Below are 6,010 nucleotides of genomic sequence, written 5' to 3' on the forward strand. Positions count from 1 at the left end.
GGAGTGATTCACTTGTTTATTTTTTCAAATTCCGCCCTCTGAGTGGCACTGTTTGTGAGTCTTACTGCGAAGTGACAGCTTATGACTGATTCTTGAAATTCTGGAAATTCGCGACTGGAAAAAATCTCACTGCTCTTTCAAATCCATGCTCCATGGTGGTAGCGCCTTGTTGGAGTACTGGACATCTGCTGTAACGAAATCTCGTACCGTATGCGCATCTGAGAACGCGGTTCCGTACATGGTCAAGAAGTCTGATATGAATGTCGGCTTTTGTTTCCTGCACCATAGCGGGGTACGCAGACATGGGTGGAGTTGCGTCCTGTAGTCGAGTACCGAGCGAGGTAGCGCAGTGGTAAAACAGTGTCGTCAAACTACGGTCCGAATCAAGCATTCGTGCGGCGCGTGGTTCTAAGCTATATTTTATAACAGTAAAACTAAAAGCCGAATCCAGAAACGTTAGCTAATCACCTCAAGTGTAGTTTTTCTGCTCAATAACACACAAAAATAAACAGACTGCAACATTATCGGATGTGAACTAAGTCGGTCTCTTACATCAAAGGCAGATGTGAGAATGTGGAAGTAGTAACGTTTTATTGATTGTCTTCCAGTACTGACAACTCACGGGCGTGAGCGACTTTCACCGAGCAGCTACCTTGGTACAAATTTAGACAGGGAAATAGTATGGATTCGTGATAGTGCATTACAGAGACAGTCGTCTTCAAATGCGGCGTATAGTTTTATCGAGGACTATGAAATTAAATTAAGAAAGGAATATTTGGGTTTAACGTTCGGTTAACATCGAGGTCATTACAGACGCAGCACAAGCTGGGAATGTTTCAAGAATGGGGAATGAAATGCGGATCTCCTTCAAAGGACCGTCGCGCCATTCCCCTGTAGCGATTTAGGGAAACTACGGAAAATCTAAATCTGGGTGACCGGACACGGATTTGAGTAGTTGTCCTCCCGAATCCGAGTACAGTGCGTCAGCCACTGCACCACCACGCTCGGTGAAATCACATTAAGGCTATTGTAGTACTACGCAATTAGTAGAAGAAAAATGGCGTTTTAAATATTTAGTAAGCATTTTTGATAGTGCCTTATATTGCACAGCCCATTCAAAGATAAGTACAATTACTGTTATTAGTCACTGAATCATCAGCTCACGCGGATTACACGACACTTCGTCAGGCAGGTATAAGTGCCACAACTTCGAGGTCGGTGAGGGTGGCAGCACTGTGATACAGAGAAAAGTCGACACAAAGTGTTCCGAATGGTATCGAGATTAACGATCAATCCTTTGGGGCCAGCGGCCAACTGATCACACCCTTGCTGAAGCTAGCTTGATGGTTTCTCATTACAGTATAATTTATGAAGTACCCAATTAATAATAAGATCGGTATTTACGCGGGCCTAGGTGCCACCCCATAAGGTCAGCACCGGCATTCGAGCAGAAGAGGTTGACGAACATTGCTGTAGACATGACGGCTGTTCAGATCACTCTCCAGCCCTCTAGAGTTAGGTTTTCCGTGATTTCCGTACATCGCATTAAGGCAATGCTGGGATGGTTCCTTTGAAGGGGCACGGTCGAATTCGTTTGCCACTCTTCCCCAGCGGTGAACATTTGCTTGTCTCCAGTAAGCTCGTCGTTGATGGGCCGTTAAACTGTATCTTCCTTCTGTAATCAAGTACAAGCAGTGGTGGAGGCGATTACAACAATTTAAAGCGGCCAATGGTCTGTTTATTCCAGACAATACAGCGGCTGTGGCGATTTCAGTGGTCCCGCTGTAGCGACCTAGTTATGTAGCAGATCAGCATCCAGCTACCTCGTCCACCTTTCTCTTCGTATGGATTACTTCAAGCACGAAGTTTCCGTGGTGTAGTGGTTATCACATCCGCCTAACACGCGGAAGGTCCCCGGTTCGATCCCGGGCGGAAACACTTTTTTTTTCTTTCGTTATTAATTTAACAACGCGGTAGCTGGCTGCTTAATTGATGAAGGAAGACGAGAAGGGTACTAGAGACGGAACACAAACTCTAGTCGTACAAGAAGAGAGAAAGAAATCCAATGTATCCATTTCAAAATAACCACTAGCCGTTCTCCATTTTTAGAAAATTTACTGGGATCCGAATGCGAACTGTGTGCATCATATGTGGTATTTACACCTTCGGGAGTAATGGTTTTAATAAATAGATGCTCAATCAAAGCAGCTGTTCGTAGTTTAAAAAAACCAAGTTTAAAACTGCACCACGTCACAAAGTTGAACCACGTCCGTGATGGATAAAGTTACTTTAAGTAACACCTGTATCCTTTAGAACTATGTACGTAACAATAAATAATATATTTCTAATACAAGAAAACTACTGTTGTGTTGACAATCCAAACTGCCCGGTTACACATTTATCCCGATGCAACTTCCGATATCATCTTCTGTCTTAAGTTCTATGAGTAAACACAGCTGAATATTATCTACTGAGACAGTTGCGATAGCAGTGAAAATATAAAGTGCCGCACGTGCTATATATGTATCTGTTAAGAATGTTCGTCATTTTCTATACACTCCTCGAAACAAAAGCAGTTTTTGTCTACTGTAAAACTTTCAGTCGTAAAAAATGGCTAAAACTGATTTTTAGTTATATTCATTTAAAGATATATTCGCTTTGTTACGTAGGTCTCCCAACGGATGATGATTGATGTGTAACTATAGATATCTATTGCAATGTTACGAGAAATATCCATTTTTACATGAGTGCGAAGTTATTGTAGTTCGCTGCTAACAGGGTCCAAAATTGGGTACGAAATTCTGCTGCTCAAAAATGTTCAAATGTGTGTGAATTCTGCTGAGGTCATCGGCCCCTAGTCTTACACACTACTTACACTAACACGCTAAGAACAAGCCATTCACCCATGCCCGAGGGAGGACTCGAACATCCGGCGGGAGTGGCCACGCTGTCCGAGCAAGGCGTCTCAAACCGTGCGGCCAGCCAGCGCGGATCGGCTGCTCTTACTACGATTCCTTGTTTACCTTAAATTCGCATTACTTCAAATTGAAATTTCTCCTGTAAAGGTACATCATATAGCAACGAAAGAGAAGAAGTAGTAAATCAGTAATCAAAGAATGTGAACAAACGTAGAAATGCTTCAAATCAAAATTTCCAGAAATAGTAGTATATGCCAATAACGTATTGCCAGAGTTCCTCATATGATAGTAGGGTTATTCTGTGTGAATTTTACCGGTGAGCACCAAAGGCGTTAGGAAATATTCAATAAACGAAGGTTAAACCGGGCTTGTCAGTAGGGTTACCCATAGATCCACTGAAGTTTTTAGGCTTCCATGTGGTTGATCCATCTAGTGTTGTAAAAAGGATTGAAATATTAATAAGAAACATTCCTGTAGCCATCACATCACAGTAATGCGTCATAGTCGCATGTTACAAATGTTGGTCAACGCATCTATTGACATTCAATTACAGTTCAGTATGAACAACTATTTAGTGTATCACTACGTTCTGGGAAGAAAATGGTTTTTGTGAAAAACACAACAAAGCAATGGTCTCATTGTCAGAGGAAAAGAATAGGTCCTGGTAAACAGAAGGAAACAATACTGGCGAAACATGGATTCATTCATATGAAGAATATAAATAAGCATGGAGGCTGTAAATGAAGGTAAATGTAATGAAATGAAGATAAAGCAATCTAGTTGGCAACTGGAGAGACTGAAGGAAAAATTCGATCACAATTTCCTATGCTCGGGCCATCAGTGAGTACGGTTATACAGGTGGAAGCGTATTTAGCGACATCATTCGTAGGATGCACGATCCCCACTTGTTTGATTCCCTTAGTCATACTAGCCTCCTAATACCTGAATAAAATTATAAATAAAAGAGAAAATGATAAAAATCACGTCGCTCTAGCAGTACACGAAAGACACAAGAGATGGCAGCAGATGTGAGAAGCGTTGGTGTAGCTCCGTGTAGGATGTGCACCTGCATTTACTGGCGCTCAGTTTATTAGCGGCGCAGTGGCATGATTCGAATCCGCGACACTTGGCTTTAAGGTGTTCGACGGTTGTACCAATAGAACAACAGAATACGTTTTTTTACTTGGATTAATTGTATCATTCCGCTACGACTTGGAACGAATGCAAATCTTCCACATAGAAATAGCACAACGAATAAAAGTTGCATAGCAGTTGATAATATCATTGTTGATTGGCAATGCATCAGAGTTTAGTCTTCTAATAATGCCAAATTAGAGGGTATTTTGGTCGTCTGAAGACAAAAAGTTTAGAAGCGACAGAAGTCATTAACCAGTCTACACTTTTTTGCTGTGATTCTTTTTTCTGCTGTGAAGAACTTCTGGTCTGGGAGAATGTATCTTTCATTACGTTGACCTGTCTGACGTCATCGGTCTTACAGAGAAAGGTTTCTTGTCTGCAAATTAACAACGGCGTGGGGTACAGTGCAAGGTGTGGGTCATATCTTCTCTAGCTTGTAGGGAAGAAGAAAACGAACACACGATAACATTCCATAACTTGATAAGCGTAATTAAATGCTTGGTTCGTTCTGAATATGGGCTTTAGCCTAAAACAGACGTAATCATATACAGTGAGTTGAAAAAGCCGTGGGATACCTTCTAATGTCGTGTCAGACCTCCTTCTGCCTGGCTTAGTGCAGCAGTTTCACGTGGCATGGACCCTACGTCGTTGGAAGTCCCCTGCAGAAGTACTGAATTACGTTGCCTCTATAGTCGTCCATCATTGCGGAGTGGTACTGGTGAACGAATTGACTTCTCGATTGTGTCCCATAAATGTTCGATGGGAACCATGTCGGGCGATCTCGGTGGCCAAATCATTCGCTCGAACTGCCCAGAAAGTTTTTCAAACCAACTGCGAACAACTGTGATCCAGTTACATGGCGTATCGTTGTTCGGGAACATGAAGTCCGTGGATGGTGGCAAATGGTCTCCAAGTAGCCGAACATAACCATTACCAGTCAGTGATCGGTTCAGTAGGACCAGAGAACCCAGTCCATTCCATGTAAACATAATCCATACCATTATGGAGCCACCAACGGCTTGCACACTGCCTCGTTGACAACTTGGGTACATCGCGCCGTGGGGTCTGTGCCACACTCTACCATCAAATCCTACCGACTGAAATCGGAACTCATCTCAGCAGGCCACGGTTTTCCGGTCGTCTAGGATCCAACCGATGTTGTCACGATCCCAGGAGAGGCACTGCAATAGATGCCATGCTGTTAGCAAAGGCACTAGCTTCGAGCGTCTGTTGTCATGGCCTAATAACCCCAAATTTCGCCGCACTGCCCTAAGGGATACGTTCGTCGTACGTGCCTCACTGATTTCTACGGTTATTTCATGCAGTGTTGTTTGCCTGTTAACACTGACAACTCTCACTGCGTTGCCCGTGGTGAGAAGTAACGCCTGAAATTTGGTATTCTCAGCACTCTCTGGACACTGTGGATCTCGGAATACTGAATTCCTTTACGACTTCCGAAATGGATTTTCCCCTGCGTCTAGCTCCAACAACAATTCTTCGTTCAAAATCGGTTAATCCCCATCGTGCGTTCATAATCACTTCGGAAACCTTTTCACATCAATCATCTGAGTGCAAATGACAGCCCTGCCAATTAACTGCCCTTTTATACCTTGTACACGCGATACACCCGACATCTGTATAGACTACTGGCCATTAAAATTTGCTACACCAAGAAGAAATGCAGATGATAAACGAGTATTTATTGGACTAATATATTATATTAGAACATTTTCATTCAATTTGGGTGCATAGATCCTGAGAAATCAGTACCCAGAACAACCACCTCTGGCCGTAATAACGGCCTTGATACGCCTGGGCATTGAGTCAAACAGAGCTTGGATGGCGTGTACAGTTACAGCTGCCCATGAAGCTTCAACACGATACCACAGTTCATCAAGAGTAGTGACTGGCGTATTGTGACGAGCCAGTTGCTCGGCCACCACTGACCAGACGTT

The 6,010-nt window shown here is 43.1% G+C and overlaps 1 non-coding gene across 1 annotated transcript; it reads left to right on the plus strand.

The window, feature by feature from the left end:
* The first annotated feature begins 1,865 nt into the window (after window positions 1-1,865).
* Window positions 1,866-1,938, plus strand: Trnav-aac (transfer RNA valine (anticodon AAC)). Its single transcript has one exon. It is a non-coding gene; the product is annotated as a tRNA-Val (tRNA).
* The last annotated feature ends 4,072 nt before the right edge of the window (window positions 1,939-6,010 follow it).

This window comes from Schistocerca gregaria, chromosome 2 (genome assembly GCF_023897955.1).
Source record: "Schistocerca gregaria isolate iqSchGreg1 chromosome 2, iqSchGreg1.2, whole genome shotgun sequence".
In the NCBI taxonomy this organism is placed as follows: domain Eukaryota; kingdom Metazoa; phylum Arthropoda; class Insecta; order Orthoptera; family Acrididae; genus Schistocerca; species Schistocerca gregaria.